The 20,928-nt window shown below is 55.3% G+C and overlaps 1 protein-coding gene and 1 long non-coding RNA gene across 3 annotated transcripts in view; one reads left to right on the top strand and one right to left on the bottom strand.

Annotated features, from left to right (window-relative positions):
* Positions 1-20,928, top strand: part of BOP1 (BOP1 ribosomal biogenesis factor) — a 77,261-nt gene that overhangs the window by 28,129 nt on the left and 28,204 nt on the right. The gene's annotated exons all lie outside the window — the stretch shown is intronic.
* On the bottom strand, positions 9,794-10,971 carry LOC125425100. The gene is made up of 2 exons (XR_007243320.1): positions 10,673-10,971; positions 9,794-10,345 (listed from the first exon to the last, which is right to left on the bottom strand). It is a non-coding gene; the product is annotated as an uncharacterized LOC125425100 (long non-coding RNA).

Raw genomic sequence — 20,928 nt, 5'->3', positions numbered from 1 at the left:
ACCACGGGTTTAGAGCATGTTCAGCTACTGCTGATTTCCCAGTTGGATTAGTCAGCAGTCATGTTCTCTAACTCTTGTCAGAATGCTACGTTTTGTCGTCCCTATGTATACTTGCCCACAGGTGCATGAGGAAGGGGATCTCTCTTGTCCTTTGCTGACCATGGCATTTGTTGTATTTTTCTGGTGGGTCTGAAGACTGCCGCATGTGTTGGGCGGCCAGTCTGAGGGGTGGGAGAAGGCCTTGCGGAAAGGGCTGCTGTGACGCCAGAGGGATTTGGCTCCTGAGGAATCTGGTCCTTGCCCCGTTGTGAAGAGGTAACAGCTGTGGGGAGTGGAACTCCAGAGCTGGGCGTTGGGAGCCCATCTAAGAGGTGGGTCCCCAGTAGGGAGCACATTGCCAGGAACTCCCCTCTCGGTGGTGGTGGTGGTGGTGGAGAAGCAAGGGAGTCGTTGTTGCAAGATGTTAGGGAGGCCGACAAGCAAGCAGAATCCAGAGGAGCACTAAAAGTTTATGTGAACCTGGAGCACATTTGGCCCAAGCGGCGGCAGCAGGGCTCTGAACAGCTGTGTTTGGCCGTGGAGAGGAAGCGCAAGTGCCCAGCAGTTTGTGGGCCTGCATGGCAGAGTGGCTAGCACCCCCCCCCCCGGCTGTGGTGGTCCTTCAGCCCCCTTTGCTCTCCCAGTGGCCCTTCCAGGGAGATAGGCCCAAGGTCCCAGAGCTGGCTACTTTTCATGGGCAGCCGCAGGCTGTGCTGAGGCCAGGGGTGAAAAGTCTACCAGCACTTTTGAATCACAGAGGACCCGGGGCCGGTTTGCATGACGTGTTCTATAGTAATGCAGACTGGCACTTCTTTGCTCCCGCTGGCCGTGGGGCAGGACGCCTCATCCCTGACTCTTGGAAGCGGGTCCAGACAAAGCAAGCGGCCTCCTGCCAGGAGCCGAGGAGCGGCAGCGTCCGTCTGGGTGCCCTCCCGGTTTCTGTGGCTGCAGGACACACTGCCCTTTTTAGCTTGAAATCTGACAAAGCAAGGAGGCCGAGACTCCTGCACCCACAGCTGCACGGTGTGTTTTTTGTGCGATTGCAGAGTGCGCTCTGCCTTGCCGCTTTTGACCTTTGCGTCTTGATATATAGATGTTTTAAAAGGCATTAATGATCTCAGAGACCAATCATAAAACTGGAACCCAAAGCGCCCGGAATGCTTCCCAGCTGTGCTCCGAGTGGGTGGTGAAAGGGGGCGGGCCTTGGAGCCTGGCACACCTGTCCCGGGATGGGCAGGAGCTGGGAGGGCCCCCTGGACACAGGGCAGGCGCAGGCGGCGAGAGGGTGGCAGCGGAGGGAGGTGGGGCGGGCCCTTCTGGGCCGTGGAGGGTGGTGGTGCCTGTCTGGCTTCGGAGGGCCGGGAGAGCCAGCTGGCTGTGCTGAGTTCAGGCTCCCCCAGCCAATAACCGGAGCAGTTCAGACCGAGTCCAGCCCTCTCGCTTTGGCCCTGCAGCGGCTGCTCGTGGGGGTTCCAAGCTGCCAACCCTTCTTTCCTCTCCTAGAGCTCTCTGGGCAGGATCCAGCGCCGCTCTGGCCGGCCTGCGTGCTTGGGGGGGGGGGGACGGGAGGGAGGGAGGCCAGAGCTCCTGCAGTGCCCCCTCCCGCACTGGGCATCCTGCTAGGCTCAAGCGTAGCCCCCCCACCTCACCCTTCGCTGCTGGCATTCCTGGTGGAAACTTGGGCTGCTTCCCCGTGCGGATGCTGGCATCGCAGGGAAGCGCTGTTGGGTCAGGCATCTATTTCGGGCTCCCTGGCCCCGGAGCAGCCTGCTTGGCTTGGGGCTGGGTGTGGTGTAGGCCTCCTTCCTCCCCACTGAAGGGCTGGTGTGGATGCCCTCGTAAAAAAGAGGGAAGGAATTACTCTGTTTTCTGGACACCCCAAGTTTGGTTTTTGAAGCCTTTCTGCACAGAAGTGCGTTATTTGGGAGGAAAAGGAGAAGGGGCTGGCAAAGGAGCCCTTTTTTATCCTGGAAAAAATGACATCAGTGAATAGTTGAAATGAACATCTCTCTCTCTCTCTCTCTCTCTCTCTGACCCAGAGAGGGAGGGAAACCCACAGCAGCTTTGAGGTGAGGAGTGGAAAGTTTCTTTCCATTTATTTTCCCCCTCTGCGCACTGGGCCTGTCTCAGCTTACGGGCTGCCCTTTCAGGGGGACGTCTGCCTCCATTTGGAAGGGGTCTGCCGGGGCGCCTGCCTCACTTCCGCGACCGGAGCGCCAAGAGGAAGACGCCGAGCCGGCTTGATCGACCCGGGCACGTCGGCACCTGGCTGCTACAGGTGGTGCCCAGCGCCGTCCTGCTCCCGGCCCGAGATGAAGGGCCGGCTGAGTTGGTTTTATCAGAGACACACGCACACACACACACCCCGCGTGCGCTTTTGGCGGTGGGGGCTGCTGAAGCCTCGGCAGCAACTTCCTTCCTCTCACCTCTGCAGGCTACTGGAGTTCCGTTGCCTGGGAGGAAGGGAAACGGCCGGCTCTCATGTCACCCTGAGCAGGTGAGGTGATGCAGCAAGCCCGCCAGGTGTCCAGCGTCAGTCACAAGTCTCTTTCTGGAAGCCCCCTGCCCCTGCTTACCCAGCACCTTCTGCAAGGGCGAGGGGGTGTGTGCCTGCAGAGTCAAAACACTGCCCCTCTGCATAGAGCCCTTGCAAGGGGAGGGGTTAAGTTTCTGCCATCCCAAAAGGTGTCCATCAAGACGTTCTCATGGCTTCCCTGAGTCTCCGGAGACAAGCAGGAAGTGAAATGCTGCTGGCCCTTCCTTCTCTCAAGTCATACTCATGTTCTAGAGCACAGGTGTCAAACTCACGGCCCTCCAGATGTTATGGACTACAGTTCCCATCATTCCCTGCCAGCATGATGCTGGCAGGGGATGATGGGAACTGTAGTCCATAACATCTGGAGGGCCGTGAGTTTGACACCTGTGTTCTAGAGCACTCAGAATAAAGGTGGGGTTCAGTGAGGATCAGGAGTAATGATTGGCTCTTCCTGTCTGCAGAAGACTGCTGTCTAACTCAGACGTTCACACACTTTAGATGGTTTGTAAGTGACCCTCACAAATCTGATGGAGGACCCTTGGTGCTCATTCCCCCGAAATTGTCTGGGTTTCGAAGATGCTGTTGGACTTCAGAACAACTTCCGGTTGAGTTTGGGACTGGTAAACTTCACTCCTCTCTAAAAGGAGCGGATCGGTGTTGATGGGGGGAGTTAACTTACCAGCAGGGAATCGGGAGTCGTCTTGGAAGGGGGGCTGCCGTGGCCTCTGCAGTGGCCCCCTGAGGTGTGAGCGGTGCTGGAGTGGCTGGGCCTGGAGAGGGCAGGTCGACGCGCAGCCTTGTGTGGCGCTTCGAGCACCCGTTGGGAGCGCTGCAGAGCTCCCTCGAGGCGTCCCTCTGTGCTGCTGGGTGGCTGCTCACATCAGCCTGGCAGTGCGGTGTTTATCTGGGGGTTCTGACACATCCCTGGACAGGAAGATCTGCTCCGAGGACTAGACTAAGTTGGAAGCAGGTTGGAGGATTCCCTGGGGAGGAAGTGGGCGTGGGGACATAGCAGCCCTGCCCCGCTTCCACTGGAGGTGCTCCTGGCCGTGCCTCCGCTTCATGCGCCGTTGTGCCCTTTCTCACAGCAATGTTCAGGCCTGGTAGCATCTTAGAGAACAACAGGACTGTGGGGTTAAACGTTTTGGAGCGTAAACATTCCCCTTGTGTCTGACTCTCGAAACCTCTTGCCCCAAAATTGTGGCTGGCCTCGAAGGTGCTGCTCGACTCCGCCTGAGCTCTTCTGCTGCACATTCGCGGGGGTCTTCGTTGCAGCCAGGAACTCTCTTTGTCCCCCACCTGGTCTTGTACCGTATCTCTGCTTTGGCCTTCATCATCCTGGCCATACCTGCCTTTCCTTCAGGCAGACCACTTCACGCTCCTACTTCTGCACGTAGCCGGTATGCAGCATTTCATTTCTCTGCATGTAGGTGTAAGGTTTCACAGGGTCGGTCTCCCCCCTCGCTTAATCGAGGTTTAATGAGGATGGATCCAAGAACACCTCTCAGGTCCTGGGCAGGGGAGGCCGGGGCTGGGGGTTTGCCAGTCATCAGGCAGGCTGCGCGGGAGTGGAGGGATTAATTCGCTTCAGGTGAAAAGCCGTGGAAAATGTTCCTGTTGGGTTGATTTCAGAGATGACCTAGAACTGGAAGTCAGGGCAAATGCATTTGAGAGTAGGAAACTGAACGACCCCGATAAAGAAACTTGGAGGCTTTTAGCACATAACATAGCAAACACAAACGTAGAAATGGCGGAGAAGGGGAGGAAAGCCCACACAGCAGGTGGGTTTTGAGGAAGTGGGCGGCCAAGAGACCACCCTGAGCAGGGGCCGGGGATTCCAGCCACTGGGAAATGGAGCTTGCATTGGCCTTGTTGGGGCTGCAGCCGAGATAGCCAAACGCTGCGCCTCAGGAGTGCCCTTCCGCTGGGGGCTGGCCAGGCCTCCAAAGGTCTCGTTTTTGAAACAGGCGGCAAGAAGCATTAGCAGTGTTCCTTTCACCCAGTTTTTGGGGTGTCGTGGATTTTCTGGGCTGTGTGGCCACGTTCCAGTAGCATTTTCTCCTGACGTTTCACTCATTTTTTTTTACATTAAGATGTACTAGAAAGGCAGGAGGGATGCGACAATAAGCAGTTTGGGAAGGGAATGAAAGGCAAAACTTGTATGGGGCCAGAGGGGTTTTTGCTGCAACGGGGGCACAGCGGGCAGCAGTAGCCCCTGAGTGTTGGGGCCGCCTGGCTCTTTCCGTGCCGAGGGCTGCAGTCCCGGGCCCTTGCATAAGCTGGGTTTGTGAGCCCACCATAGATCTCATCCCATTGTACGTAGCGCAGATAAAAATGGTCTGGGAGGGAAAAGAAGAATTAATTTGAAAACAACAAGGTGGATTTCAGCAGGTCTGTAAAATATTATACGTAGGAAAAAGAAACCAAATCGCAGACTTGGACAGGACAAAGGATTGTCTAGTCCACTTCCACCCACCCACCTAAAAGCAGCCCCCCCCCGTCCCTACTCACACGCTCAAGAGCTCAGCACAGGCAGCAGATGAGCCTTAGAAATTACTGGCCCAGCAAACAGCTCCAAGGAGGTGAAGAAGCGAGCGGAGGGGCCCTGTGGGGAGGGGGGGGATGGTCGGTTTGCTTCCCAGTCCTGGATGTGAGCATTGGTCAAGGGGGGGGGGGGCGCTTTCCCTGGGCCCCGAGGATACTGTCTCCGGTGCAAGCCCACTTCCCAGCCGTGGCACTCTGTGGCACCCCTCCTAGCAATAGGTGAGAATGCAGTGAAACGGGACGGCGGTGGGGGGGGGAGTTCCAGAAAGTGCGATGCAGCCGGCTGCCCAGGGAGCAAGCCACGCTCAGCTGGAGAGCCTTGTGCTGCCTTGTTGCCCTTGCCCTTCTGAGGGCGTTCGTGGTTGCTGTGGGGCCAGGCACGGTGGCGTTGGGGAGCCTCTGCACGGTTAGTGGAAACGCTTGGGGGAATTTCTAGCTCTCACCGCTACAGAAGGGTAGCAAGAGCTGTTCCCATTTTTTAAAATAAGAGATAATCTGGGTGCAGCTGGAGGAGGGCGGCTTTCTCCGTCTGCTGCTCCTGAGGTCACCGGTGTGGAATAGTGCTTAAGAGCAGGTGCACTCTAATCTGGGGAACCAGGTTTGATTCTCCTCTCTGCCGCCTGAGCTGTGGAGGCTTGTCTGGGGAACCAGATTAGCCTGTACACTCCCACACACACCAGCTGGGTGACCTTGGGTTAGTCACAGTTCTTGGGAGCCCCACCCACCTCACAGGGTGTCTGTTGGGGGGGAAGGGCAAGGAGATAGTAAGCCCCTTTGAGTCTCCTTACAGGAGAGAAAGGGGGATATAAATCCAGAATTGTTGTTGTTGTCGTCTTCTTCTAGCACTCATTCAGGACTGCTTTTGTTGGGCAGCATCAGGCCTCTGGGAATCTCTGGGCTGTGGCAGAGGACGCTTCTTCTTGTGGTTTAAGGAAGGGTTTGAGAGCAGCAGCGTCCGGGAACGCAAGAGGGCCCGCAGAGCAGCTGTGGACCCTCTCTTCAGTGTAGCTGCACCCATCCGCGGCGGAAGTTCTGTGGTTCAGGTTCTGTGTAGCGCTCACGGCTCTGCAGTTTCTCCAGCAGGGCCAGCCTGGCGGCTCACCTGCAACGCCCACTGTTGCTCAAATTCTGCGCCAGTATCGTAGGGGGGCTGCTGTGCCCCCAGAAAGGAATCAGCCCTGGCGTGTGGCTAAGAGCAGGTGCACTCTTATCTGGAGGAACCGGGTTTGATTCCCAGCTCTGCCGCCTGAGCTGTGGAGGCTTCTCTGGGGAATTCAGATTAGCCTGTGCACTCCCACACACGCCAGCTGGGTGACCTTGGGCTAGTCACAGCTCTTCTGAGCTCTCTCAGCCCCACCCACCTCACAGGGCGTTTGTTGTGAGGGGGGAAGGGCAAGGAGATTGTCAGCCCCTTTGAGTCTCCTGCAGGAGAGAAAGGGGGGCTATAAATCCAAACTCTTCTTCTTCTTCTCTGCGGAGCACGGCCTCTCTTTGGGGACAGTGTCAGCGGCTGCTTCTGTGTCGCTTTGTGCAAGTCCTTCCTGCCACTGGATGGAGGTGGTCTGGGTGGCTGCGCTGTGCAGGGTTCGAATCAAGGGCTCACTTCGGCCAACACAGGCAACTGCTGGTGCTTCGTAACCGGGTAGAGCCCTGCCTGTTCCGTGTCGTTCTTCCTAGGTCGTTTCAGAGGGGAGCACCTGAGAGACCCAACAAGATTTTCAGGAGAGGCGCTTCTGAGAGTCAAAGTCCTCTTTGGCAAATACCAGGGAAAGTCTACAGAGGTTCTTGGCGGTGCGGGAGCTGAAGGGGGGGGGTGGTGGTGTCAAGCTATTTCTCAAAAGAAACATCACAACTTGAAAATGATGCAAGTCAAGGGTGTGTGTTTAACAAGAGGGAACCTTGGTGCAGCCCGTTTCCTCTCGGTCTCAGTTCCCCACCTGTAAAGCAGGAGTAACGGTGACTTTTGAGGCAGGGAGATGGGACCAGAATTGAGCTAGGCCAGTGATGGTGAACCTTTTTGAGACTGAGTGCCCAAATTGCAACCCAAAACCCACTTATTTATCGCAAAGTGCCAACACTGCAATTTAACCTGAATACTGAGGTTTTAGTTAGGAAAAAACAGTTGGCTCCGAAGCGTGCGTTTCTTGGGAGTAAGCTTGGTGGTAGTTGGTGGCTTTGCTTTGAAGCAACCGTGCAACTCTTCCAATGGGTGAATCACAGCCCTAGGGCATGCCCCATTGCCAGCAACTGAGCAAGCCCCGTTGCCAGCAACTGAGCTTACTCCCAGGTAAAGGATCACGCTTTAGTTCTTCGCATGAAAATCAGTGGGGTTTAACAGCGTTTAGCAGGGTTACCTACACTGCTTCCCCAAAACTAGGTCTTAGGTTTAATGCTAATAATCGAGACCAGCGGCTGAGGCCAGCCTAGATGTGTCGGGGAGGGGGGTGACTCTGTATGCGCGTGCCCACAGAGAAGGCTCTGAGTGCCACCTTGGCACCCGTGCCATAGGTTCGCCACCACTGAGCTAGGCAGTGCTTGGTAAAAATCAGAAGGACTGACGGACTGACTGAATGTGTTCAGTCTGGTTTCCTGGTCTCTTCATGCGGAGCTCCTGTCCTGTGTGGCTTCCACAGTCCCATCACCGTCCTGGTTCTTCTCTGGGCCCCCCTTCAGGGCGTGATCTTTTCATGCTCCGTCGGAGGGAATGACGGGAGGGGGCCTCTTGCTGCCCAGGCCTGCTGGAAGCTTCATCTCGTAACCTTTAACAAGCAGAGCCTGGCTTGCACAGAAGCAAGATCTGGGTGGTTCCTCCCTAAAGTGGGTGCAGTGAGCAGATCTCGCCCTCCGGCTGCGCAGCGTTGGCCACTGGCCCCAAGGAAGAACAGAGCTTCATAAGTGGGCTGTCAAGTCAGGGTCTGTGCCCCCAGGGCCGCTCTGCTGCCCAGCGCCTGTGCACCTCCTGGGATGCCAGGGCCAGAACGGCATGGAGCTCTGTGAAGTCGCCAGTGGGCTGAGGACAAAGGGCTTCAGTTACTAGAAGAGTTTGGATTTATAACCCCCCTCATTTCTCTCCTGTAGGAGACTCAAAGGGGCTGACAATCTCCTTGCCCTTCCCCCCTCACAACAAACACCCTGGGAGGTGGGTGGGGCTGAGAGAGCTCCGAAAAGCTGTGACTAGCCCAAGGTCACCCCGCTGGCATGTGTTGGAATGCACAGGCTAATCTGAATTCTCCACAGTTCAAGTGGCAGAGCAGGGAATAAAACCCAGTTCCCCATATTACAGTGCACCTGCTCTTAACCAGTACACCACGCTGGCCCTCTCACCACTAGGCATCCCTGCCAAGAGGAGAGGGTTGCAGCAGATCCTGCTGGAAGCTGGTGCTGAACAGCCCCCCCCCCCCCCGGCCATTCCCAGCCTGTCTCTTGCTGTGGGACTTTGGCAGACAGGCCTCCAGGCACCAAAAGGGGGGTTACTTCTCTCTCTCTCTCTCTGCTCTCCCCTCCCACCGCATCACAGGAATGGTTGTGGGGGAGCCTCAAGTGGAAAAGTCTAGTAGCTGCTGTCAAAGCTGAGAGCAGAATATGCCCACTGGGTCGCCCTGGGCCAGTGGCAACTGAAGCCACGGCAGGAGGAGCAACCTCTCTCCGTGCAGGAACTCTGCTTGGAAAAGCGGGAATGGCCCAGCTTGGCATGGATCGAGCCTTTGGCTGTGCAGAAACCAGGGTGCTCCTGCCCACCCTAAGGACAGCCGGGTGGATTTGCAGGGGGGGGGGGGGCTGGAATGAGTGCTCTGTGAAAGGAGCCTCTGGGAGCAGCCCCCCCCCCCCCCCCCCGAGACATGGCTTCGGAAGCCAACAAGCGGTGGCAGAAGCCCTGTTGTTGCTGTTGGTCTGTTCGGGCAGATGTGCATCACCCTTGACACGCTGTGGAAGGTGCAGCAGCAGCAGCACAAAGGACACACAATATGTATTCATATTACTTTTAATTTTGTTCGTATCCTTTCTCACTGAGGCTCAAGGCAGACGGCAGAATATGAAAATCAGCTCAGCCCACAGAGTTGCCACTGTGATGGTGGATGGGAGCGAGCGGCGGACCTGAGTTTCCTGGCTCCCCTGTTTTGCCTTCCTTCACCTTTGGGCCGGTGGTCAGGTAGACACAGGGAGCTGCCTGGTACTGATGCAGGCCATATCCCTGTCTGCTTAGAGGGGCTGCTGTCCTGCAGGGCCTCGGGCCAAGGTCCCTCCCATCACATCCAACTGGATTCTGTCTAGCGGAGGTCCCTCGGGTTGAACCGGGGCCCTCTGCCTGGGTGGCAGAGCTTTGTCAGCGGATCTTTTTGTGTCCCTGAAACCCCCAGTGGGAAGCCCGGTCAGTCGACAGCGTCAGCAGCCTGGACTCCACTAAGTGCTCATCTCCCTCGGCTTCCACTTGCGCCGCCGCCGTAATTTGGTTTTTGGAACTGAAGTGTTGACTGGGTTTTAGAACGTGTAGCTGCTTGAGAAGTCCTTTCTTTCTGTCTGAGCACTGGGTTTTCTCACAATGTCTCCCTCTGCACTTGGCCAGGTAGGTCTCCTCTGTTTGGGGGGTGGTCTAGAGAACTGGATGGTTGAGCATGCCAAAGGGCAGCGGGGGGTGGCGGGAGCTATGCTCCTGAAACCAAAATCATTGCAGAGTTACAATTTTTTAATTTATTTCCTTATTCAACTTGTATCCCGCCCTATCCCCACAGGGCTCAGGGCGGCGAACGACATTGATATAAACAACAGGCATCAATAGTCATCCTCAGATCCACAAGCAACAGTAGCAGAGCACTACAGAATAGCAAAAACTTCAATATTATCAGTATTGTATAACATAACCGTATAGAATAACCATATAAAAATTATAGCTAACATATCAATAGGTGAACATGACACATAGGATGAGCTCACACGGGCTTCCCTCCAGCCCCCGGAAGATGCCCCCAGAAGGTTGATGAAACGGCTCTGCTTGTGTGCTGCTTCCTGTCCTCAGGGTCACAAGGGCAGGTGGCCGTGGACGGGCAGCCAGAAGGCAGGAGTGCGTGCGCGAGGGCGGCTGTCTCTGCTCGCTCCCGCGGATCCGAGGGCCCCTTGGCTTTTGGGGCTGGGAGTCAGCTCCCGCCATTGCGGAGGGGTGTCTGGGCTTGTGCAAAGCGGCGCTCTCCCCTTCCCCGCCACGCTTCCTTCAATTGGAGCTGACGTGCGCTATTTGTCGGAGATAAAAAATAGCGGAGGAGTAATGGAAAGACAGAAGGTACAGGAAGGCGGTTTGGTCGTTGGAGACAGAAGAGCAGAATTAACATGCAGTGGGGGATTTGGAGGGAACACTGGCTGCATTGTAATCGGAGAGGGGCGGGGGGGGAGAAGAGAGACCGAGCGAGCGAGACTGACCCCCAACCCCCAGGAGGGATGCCGGGAGAGTAGCAATGAGGAGAGAGTGAAGGATTCCAGAGGTGGACTGGCTTCCTCTTTCACCAGACAGACACAAGGGAGACGGGCAGCGCGCCAGCCCCCCCCCCCACCGCCCCGTACCTGCACTTCCAATCTGGGCCACTGACAGCTGGAGCTACTTTGCAAGGGGGGGAGGGAGGGCAGCAGCAGGCGGGCTGGAAAGGGGAAGAGGAGGGCCTCGGGAAGGAGCCGGGGGTGCTGGGCTGCTCCTGGGCTGGCCGGCTGCAGTGAGCCGTGGGCACGAGGCCCTTCGTCCAGGAGCTCCCTCCGGATGGAGCTGCAGACGAGGCCTCAGCTGGCCAGCATCAAGCCCACAGGCCGGCTTGAGGGGGGAGCCTCGCAGCAACTAAATCAGAGGAAGAAAGGGCTGCCAAGGCGGTCCCCCTGGGCCGGGGGGAGGGAGGGGGGCACATGTGTTTCTTGGCAGCCTCGCAGGTGCAAAACGGTGACTCAGGCAGGGAGCACCTTGTGATGGATCATGTGGTGAGGGCAGCAGTTCATTTGCTTCCACCCAATTTGGGGACAGGTAGCCGAGGAAGCGGGCCCGGGGCCTCCTTTGTTCTTCTTCCCGGGCGGACAGAACGGCCAGGGCCAGAGGTGCCTCTTTGCAGGAGTTGCTCAGAGCTTTGCAGCCTCCACCTCCCTCTGAGGAGGGGGGGAAGGGGGCTGGGGGCTGTTGGCAATGCGGGGGAATGAGAGAGAGAGACTCAGCCACTGAGCGTGATATCAGCAGTGCCTCAAAGTTCCTCTTTGGTCCTGGCTAGCCCACTTACGTTGTCTGCAAGCCAGTAGCTTAGAACATAAGAAGGATCTTTGGACCAGTCCATTAGACCCACTTGGAGCCACCCGTCTGCTAGTCTGGAACAGAATTGTGCAGGTCGAGACTGTAGTAGGGTTTGTTTGTTTATTATTTATATTTATATACCGCCCTCCCCGAAGGCTCAGGGCAGTGTCCATCAACACTAAAACAATTTAAAACATCAAATACATAATTTACAATAAAATAATATATAAAATACTAAAACTACAGATGGCTTCAGCCCCTTCTTTCCCCCCTTATGCAAATCAAATTAATAAAATTCCCCTGACCTGAGCATGCTGTGCTGTGGGGGGGCAGAGGGGCGTTTGCTGAGCTGGACTGAGTGCCAGTCAAAGGGGCACTTGGCTTGTACGCCCCCAGTGCGGACAATGCCCGTGGTTTTGTGCTTTCCAAGACCCACCAGAGGGAGAGCATTTGAATCATCTCTGTGACCAAGATCAGAATTCAAAGGGGTTCATCCCCTGGAGCCCCTGCAGACGTCTCTTGCATATCCTTGTAAAACTGTTTCTCAAATATTGTTCTGTTTGATGCTAGTCTAGTCTTGTTCCAATACTTTAAGGTAGCCAATAACATCCAAGTTCCTCCCAGGCTTGTTTGCCCGAAGGGACCGTGGCTCAGTGGGACTCTTTAGTTTGGAGAGGAGGCGTCTGAGGGGGGATATGATTGAAGTCTGTAAAATTATGCATGGGGTAGAAAATGTCGACAGAGAGAAATTTTTCTCTCTTTCTCACAATACTAGAACCAGGGGGCATCCATTGAAAATGCTGGGGGGAAGAATGAGGACTAATAAAAGGAAACACTTCTTCACGCAACGTGTGATTGGTGTTTGGAATATGGTGCCACAGGAGGTGGTGATGGCCACTCACCTGGATAGCTTTAAAAGGGGCTTGGACAGATTTATGGAGAAGTCGATCTCTGGCTACCAATCTTGATCCTCTGATCTGAGATTGCAAAGGCCTTAACAGACCAGGTGCTCGGGAGCAGCAGCAGCAGCAGAAGGCCCTTGCTTTCCCATCCTGCATGTGAGCTCCCAAAGGCACCTGGTGGGCCACTGCGAGTAGCAGAGTGCTGGACTAGATGGACTCCGGTCTGATCCAGCTGGCTTGTTCTTATGTTCTTATGAAAGCCTCTGTGTTGCATGCAGAAGGTCTCGAGTTTAATCGGTGTCTCCTATTAAAAGGACCAGGCAGGAGGTGATGGGAAAGCCTCTCCGGGCCTGAGACTCCGGCTGGTCTGCATAGGCACGATTCCCCTGGGTGGGCCGAGGGTCTGACTCCTCAGGAGGCGGCTTCGTGTCCCTTCGTGCCCTGGTGTCAGAAGCCGCCGTGCCCACCGGTGCCACCTGGCTCAGCTAAGGAGAGGGAGGGAGAAGGGCAGGCCTGAAGCAGATGACAGGCAGCGGGGGGGGGGGGAGTGTGTGGAGGGCGGGGGGAATGTGGATGGGCCAAGTCTGGGAAGGCTACTTGACCCCCTTTCCAGGGGCTGCTGGGGTGTGTGTGTGGGAGGGCCTGGCTTAGGAAGTGTGCTCTGGACAGACTCTGGCTGCCCCAGGGCACGTGGCCTTAGGGCAGAGTCACAGGAAAGGTGGCTGTGCCAGTGTTCAGGGTGTCAGTAAGGTGGTTGTGATTGCACCTAGAGTGGGGCTCTAGTGAGTGGGGGCATTGCTAGCTGCAGAGAGCCCAGGCGTGCCCCCTCCTGTTGGCCCAGCCGCCTGCTCATGTCCTAAGTGCAGGAACTCTTGCAGCCTTTCCCCTCCTGCCAGCCTCCACTTGTTCCGACCAGCCATGAAGTCAGAGGGTCTGGAAGCTTCTGTGAATTGCCCGGGCACGCACGCTCGCCCGCTCGCTCGCGCGCCCTTTCCCCGCCTTTGGCTGTTGGTGGGTTTCTGCAGGATTAGCAGGAGGAAACGTGGACTTGGGTTTCTCTCACTATTGAACCTGTGTTTTGGTTTTGTTCCCTTCTGATCAGATCAGCTCCCTCCGCAGCCCTTAACAGCTGAGCTGCAAGAGCTTCCTCCCCAATTACCCCGCCGGCCGGCCGGCCGGCTTCCTGTTTCCAGGGCTCCGTGGAGAGCGCTCACACAGCCTGGTGGTGGAATCCTTGAGAAGTGGGTCCTCAGGGATGGCGCTGGCAGCTTTGAATCTCGCTCAGACTCTGGGGCTGTACTTATATGTGCTGCTCTCTGCCTCTTTTTGTTTTCCTGCGTTTGAACGTTTAACTTGCCCTGTGGGAAGCCAGGCTGAAGGCTTGTAAACAGAGATCCGGCTGTTGGCGAGCGAGCGAGCGAGCGCTCTTGCCGAACAGACAATCCCGCTAGTCAAGCATGCCTGCCGCAGGGACCGGGAGGCAGTAGAGCCCGTGCCACGTGCCCACGCCTGCCACCTCATTGCCGTGCCTGCCTTGATTTGGCAAAGGTGGGGGCAGTGGGATGGCTCCTGTGAGAGAAAGTGAAGAGGAGGAGGGGTGGGAGTCGGTCCCTTTGGGATCACGAAAGGTGTGTTCAGTGTCCAGGGCGTTTCAAAGACCAGCTCTTCTCGGGGGAAGGAGCAGCCACAAGCAAGGAGGGTGTTCCAGAGAAGGCTGCCGTCAACAGAACAGGCAAACATTCTGGCTGCAGCATCTCCAAATGCAACTTTTATCCCAAACTGCAGGCTTTTTTCCTTCTTTCTTCGAGAGGCTCTTTCCTGGCTCTATAAGAATTTGAAAAGTGTAGCGTGGAATAAACATCCTTCATATACTTTGAATTGGGAAAGAGAGTTGAAGGTTACACTTAGTGAGCAAGAACGGGCTCTGGTGTGGCATACGTCCTTGTTTAGGTCATCCTTTTTAAATAAGAAGCCACCACGTACGATGGTTTCTGAGATAGCCCGGCTTGGTGGCCCCGGGGTCCCCTCTTTTGCCGGCAGGGCTGCGGTGAAGTTGGTTCCTTCTGTGTTTTTGGTGGCCGTTGCCGCTAAATACTGTAGCTCTACATTTATGCTGGAAACGTCTGACCGCGAAGCAATACCCAAAAGAAGGCCAGTACTCATTTAATTGCTTTTGCTGGATGCTAAATTTCTAATTACATCATTTTTCAAGAAAATAAAAAATGCCCTCAGTGAAAACGTTTATCTTTGGATCTGAGACCTTTTGAGGGCGGGCGGACTTTGTTCTCTGCTGAGAATTCCCAGCAGTCCATTTTACGCAATTGATTTCACAAACAGGTGGATGCCCTTCTTCGAATTCCCTGGAAAATCTGCGTGGCCAATCCACAGAAGGCCCATGAAATCCAGCTTCATCCTGGTTTATTAAGTAGCCAAAATGTTAAATATTTTAAGTGCGTCACTCTTAGCTCAAATTCCATATGATTCCATAGCATAGCGGCCCACAGATTTAACTGCTCGTCTGTGAAACACTAATTATTCTTTCATTGTTGAATTGCTATTTCATTTTTTATTTCCTTATCTTCTGATACATTTATTACTTATACGATTTATTATTTATAAACGTCAACAAAAAAGACTGCCCACATAGAGCCTGTTGTAATGGCTGAGTCCGTGTGTTGGCAGGGGTCACACCACTGGAACTAGGCAGGCCTTTTAAAGGAGTAGCTGGAAATGGGCACCAGTGGCTATTCTGACACCTGCCTCTCCAAGGACAGAGAGGCACCCGGGGGGTGGGGGAGGATGTTTCCAAATTCACCCAGAACAGACTGTGCACCAATTCCCATAGTGGCCTTATTTCCAAACCACAGCACCTCCTCCGTGTCAGGATTTAGTTTTGATTTCTTCAACCATACCTAGTTTCTTACTGCCTCTGACCATTGGTTCAGCCCTTCTGCTGCCTCCCTGCATTCTGATCGTGAAAGAGCAGCTGCTGCTGCTGCTGCTGCTGCTGCTGCTGCTGCTGCGTCGTCGTCTTCTTCTTCTTCTTCTTCTTCTTCTTCTTCTTCTTCTTCTTCTTCTTCTTCTTCTTCTTCTTCTTCTTCTTCTTCTTCTTCTTCTTCTTCCTCCTCCTCCTCCTCCTCTCATAGGACCCCCGTGGTCAACAGAGAATCCCCAGCGGAGGGGTCTGCTGCTTTTATAACAGCTGGCGTCTCAGTCAGTGTGTGGCTGGGAGGCCGATCTCTGTGAGCAACCTAGCCCCCCCACCCCTCTTCCAGCAGTCTTCAGGCATTTAAAGCCTTTGAAACGTGTAAATCCAAGTTAAGTCAGGCAGTCTGAATGGAGGCGCACCCTCGTCTGGAGGTGGAGGAGGTTCCTGCGCCCCGGTTCACCCCCAGCCTTTCTAAAGGGCTCAGCCGCAGCACTCAGACCCCTGCAGACTGCACTTCTGCAAAGCGAAGCCTTCGTTGCTTTCCTTCTTCCGCTGCTTCTCCGCAGTCGTCCCGCTGAGCACGGCAGGCCTGGCTGGATTTGCGTCCAGCAGGATCAGGAAAGCGTGTTGCTAAAATTAAGTTTCAGTTTTGTTGCCTCTTTTTGAAATGGAGTCTGAATTGAACTGAATGCTGAGCAAAGGCTCTGGGGATGCCGTGACAAGTGAATCCAGGACCCTCCCTCAAGCCCACGCTTAAGAGGGCTGCTCTCCTGGGTGCATCTGACAGGGGGGGTGAACTCTGTTGCTGGGGCAAGGATCATAATGGTGTATTTATATTATTATACATAACAACACAGCACAAGTGTCTGGAATTCATCTCTGAATTTCGAGTCCTTCCCAAGGACCTAGGGTGTTAGAGGTATTTGCGTAGAATATGTGCAGTTCCTAGAAGTGCTGCTTTCTGCAGCAGGTGGACTGATGTTCTGTCCAAGTTTAGGCTTTCCAGATGTTTTTCAAGATTTCTTGGGATTCCTCCTAGAGCACCGAGTACTACTACTACTACTACTACTACTACTACTACTACTACTACTACTACTACTACTTCTTCCTCTTCTTCTTCTTCTTTTATTATTATTATTATTATTATTATTATTATTATTATTATTATTATTATTATTATTATTATTATTCAGACAAGTGGTAGCTGTTTATGATTGTGCCAAGCAGGGCCATTGGTCAGCGACTTCCTATGGCCATGAGAAATACTCGTGTGCTGTGAGCGGCCCGTGCTCTGGGACAGTTCTGGGTCTTTGGGCCAGAGGGCCGAGGGCCGCCTGCGCTCGCACAGAGCCCTTTGGAATTTCTGGCTTCTTCCTTTCATGCAGCTAACAGTGCTCCCACCAAGATATGTCCCAAACTGTCTTTTAAATTCCCTCAATTTCCAAAAGACCGTGCCATAAAGAGGAGTCGGCGTTTGGAGAACTTTGGAGGAGCAGTTCTTGGATCCTGGCCATCTGCTTGGTGGATGTCCTGTGATATGCCCCAGAAGGACAATAGGAATGGCTCCCTTGCCCCGGGCCTCTGACGCTCAGGCACGTGTATGAGGGCATTCCTGCCTCATGTCTGTTTGCAAACCAATAAGCTTTTTCCATTCTTGCAACCGGTTCCTTCGCCTGCTTGCCTGCCTGAAATCTACGGATTACAAAAGGGGGAACTGGATTTAAATACTTTTTTCCTGCTGGGTGATTGGACAGGCCTGGATTTAACTCTTTCCCGCCTGGTTCACCCACACTTCTGAATGCACGGAGCTGTCTTCTTCTGAGTCCCGTCCCCGCCCCCCCCATCCTTCAGGTCCATCTGCTGTACTTTGACCGGCAGCTGCTCTCCAGGACCGCAGGCTGAGGTCATTCGCAACCTTTGCTGCCCCGTCCTTCTGACTGGAGATGCCGCTGGGGATTGAACCTGGGGCCTCTGCACGGTGAGCAGGCGCTCTGTCGCCCAGCCGAGGCCCCGTCCTTGTCATGCTGTGAGAAGCAGGCTTCCTTCGGCTGTCAGGGCATCCGGCCTAGTGCCATCCACCGTGACCAGCCTCAACTGCTTTGTGTCCGTCCATCCCCTCCCATACACATAGTGACTAGAGCCGTGGTGGTGAACCTTTGGCACTCCAGACATTATGGACTACAATTCCCATCAGCCCCTGCCAGCATGGCCAGTTGGCCATGCTGGCAGGGGCTGATGGGAATTGTAGTCCGTAACATCTGGAGTGCCAAAGGTTCACCACCACGGGACTAGAGCCATTTTAATTGGCATTGCCAGGGTGGGAGCTGGCCCTTCTCTGACCCTGCTGCCCCCTGACCCCAACGTGGCCTTTGAGAAAGCGCTGCCCTCTGACCTTTGTTCTGTAAAGCCTTGTGTGACTTCCGGGCCAACCGTGATCAGGGAGGGGCTGGAGAGGGCCTCTGCTCGCTCGGAGCAGGATGGGGGGCCGCGGGGCGAGGGGAAGTGAGCAGGGCCTCTTGTGGGCTGCGAGGCCAGGCCAGGCAGGCAGGCAGCCGGGGCAGTTAATGGGGTGTGCCGGGGCAGCTCTTTTCAACAGCCGCCAGAAAGGTGCGTAAAAGGAGGCTTTCCCTTTCTTCTCCGAGACCTTTGCGGCTTTAATAGCCATCCTATAATTTTCACCTGTGTTCTTTTAATAGCTTGCCAGCTGTGTGTGTTGCCGGCGGGTATCTGGCAGGAGCCTGCGCTGCGGGGAGGAGGGCCTGCGCATGGAAGCCATTGTGAATTGGGCTGTGCAGGAATTGGGACCGGGGTAGGAAGCGTGGAGTGTGCGCGTGCAGACTTCCTCGGGCCACTCTTCCGTGCCTCTGCAGGCTCAGGGCACAGGGTCAGACTGGAGCACGTCTTCCGCTTGGCCATTGCATCTCCCCCCCACCCCCACACACACACACACCTTGGATGCAAGCCAGCGAGGCATCCGCTGCTGCTGCTGGCAAATGGCTCCCTGGGTGCCCGTTTGGCTCCTGCGTTGTAAAAGCGGCCCTGCTGGCAGCTGGCCGGTTGTCTCTGCTCTTGGCTGGAGGAGTGCTGTGGAAGTGCTGTCATCGTGGGGGGTGTGGGGTGTGTGTGTGTGTGTGTGTGTGTGTGTGTGTGCCTGCGGGGGGACTCAGGAGAAGGCCCCTTACTGGCCTGGTGGCGACAGCCCGGGCTCAGGTTGCCGCTGGTTCTTTGGAGTCCCTAATTTGCCCCAGATCCGTGACGGGAGGCTGCTGCTGCTGAGGAAACCAGAGACCCGGCTGACCAGCAGGGCAAGCACAGGGGCATGACATGGCAGAGGGGTCAAGAGACCGGGGGGGGGGGGGGGGCATGCGTGCCTTTCTGCTGTCTCCCACTGGCCCCTGGGGTGTAGGCGAGGGAGCACAGGGGACTCCAGAGAACCCTCCTCCCGCCCTGCCATGCCCAGGCTCAGAGTGGTTGGAACGAGAGGGGGAGTTTCTCCCACCCCCTCACCCTCTCCTTTGTGGGTGGACTCTGTTTCAGGGATGGTGAATGCGGAAGCTGGGGGCAAGGGGGGGGGGGCTTGTGGGCAAGGCTAAGGGCTGCTCTGTGACCTGTGTGGTGACCTTACTGGCCCATGCTGCATCAGGTAGGAGAAGCGTTTGGACACCCTAGAAGCCCTGGAGCAAGTGGGAGCGGGTGGGGGGGGGGGGCTCCCCACTGCCATCATGGTTCAGGATACAGCGGGCACAATGGCCGGGTTTGGACGTGCCAGCCGCTGCTTCTGCCTTCAGCAGAGGGTGTGCCGTGAAGGCCAGCCTGGTGGATCTCATCCCTTCTCTTTCCCAGGTTTTGGGATCTTATGACGTCAGGTCTTTGCGTCTCTTTTTCCTCACCCCCGTCAGCTGTTGGAAACAAGGGTCTGCGGAGCGGACAGGCCAAAAGCACAGGAATCCGTTGCCCGTTGTCTCGGGTGGGTGGGGCATGCTGACATTCAGACCTGCACCGTGCATTGACCTCCACCCACCCCCCCCCGCCCCACCCCCCTTGGCCTTCCTACTGGGCATGGCAGTGGAAATTCTGTGCACTTTGCTGGAACCCTGCTAAGAAAATACCTGGGGGAGCATCGGAGGGGCTGACCTCTGCCCTGGATGTGATGTCTCCTGAAAGACTTTGGCAGGAAGCCCCCCAGTGAAATCCTTCAGTCCCCCAAACTTTGCTTCTAGCCATCTGCCTTTGCTTTTCAGGCGGGGGATCCTTCCAGAATAAAGGGATTTTCCTACTTTCCGGGTTCTATAGGACTTTTAGATCATCCTGGCCCCTCGCAGTGACCCCTCCACTCCTGCGGTGTGCAGAGCGAGGGCTCTGGCTCGTTCTGGTGGTGCACACCCGCCAGTGCTCTGGCCGAAATGTGATGTTCTAGTCAGCACCTCTGTATGTAGACTAACCTGTGGCCATTGGTCGTATGGGGACTTCTGATCCAAAGGTCTTCCAGACCCAGTCGAAACCCTCCTGCTAAGAGTGACCTGTCTGTGCTCGGCAACTAGCCCCCTTCATGAGAACTGGCCCATAGCCTTTCCCTCCCCTGAAATCAATTGATTGATGAGACCACGGGCTAGATAGTGATGTGTGGGTTCAGAGCTGGGGGGTTGTTTTAGCCCCTGTGATGGTGGTGAAACATGCGGTCCAGACACAGCAGACTTGCAGCTACCCTGTAGGGTTTGGAGGTGGTTTGCCGTAGCACAGAAATAACATCTAACTGACAATGACTTCACAGCTTCTGAAGATCACGGGCAAATACAGGGATCTTTCTCAGACGCAGCCTTTTCCATCTCCAGCTAAAGTCAGAATTTAGGCTAAGTTAGTCTACCACGTTTGTTTTCCTTTCTTTATCCTGCCTGATTTTGTTGTCCTGTTTCTGTGAATCATCCACTCAGTGGTTGAGATAGCTTAAGGGCCCGTCAGTCTGTCCGTCCGTTTATCTAGTAACGGGATCTGCAAAGGAAGAGGGGCTGCAGGCAGGGGAGCGAGCGCCCCTCCTCTGGGGGCTGCTCAGGTATGCAGAAAAAAGTATTTGGTAAATTAACCAAGAAGGAAAAACAAGGCCTTCAGAAATCTCCCGAGGAGGCCTGGAAAGGCTCCAGAAGGGGCAGGGTGTTGAGAGCAGCTGATAGCCCCTTCAGGGAGAAGGGGAGGGGGGAATGCCGGCCTGGTCCAGACCCTGGAAGCTTAAAGGATTGTTTTTTGGGGAGGTATTCCTTCCCTACGATGGCTTGTGGGCCCTCAGTTTCTAAAGCAGTGGTGGCGAACCTATGGCACGGGTGCCAGAGGTGGCACTCAGAGCCCTCTTTGTGGGCACGCGCAAACAGAGTAGCCCCCCCCCCCCCACCACCACCACCACATCTAGGCTGACTTGGGCCACTGGGCTCGATTATTAGCATTAAATCTAAGACCTAGTTTTGGGGAAGCAGTATAGGTAACCTTGTCAAGAGCTGTTAAACTCCACTGATTTTCATGTGAAGAACTAAAGCATGATCCTTTACCTGGGAGTAAGCTCAGTTGCTGGCAATGGGGCTTGCTTCTGAGTAAACCCTCCTAGGGGTCGTGATTCACCCGTTCAAAGAGTTGCACGGTTGATTCAAAGCAAAGCCAACGACTACCACCAAGCTTACTCCCAAGTAATACATGCCTCGGAGACAGCCATTTTTTCTAAACTAAAACCTCAGTA

The sequence above is a fragment of the Sphaerodactylus townsendi genome, unplaced genomic scaffold (genome assembly GCF_021028975.2).
Source record: "Sphaerodactylus townsendi isolate TG3544 unplaced genomic scaffold, MPM_Stown_v2.3 scaffold_19, whole genome shotgun sequence".
NCBI lineage: Eukaryota > Metazoa > Chordata > Lepidosauria > Squamata > Sphaerodactylidae > Sphaerodactylus > Sphaerodactylus townsendi.
This window is presented reverse-complemented; position numbering and strand designations above follow the sequence as displayed.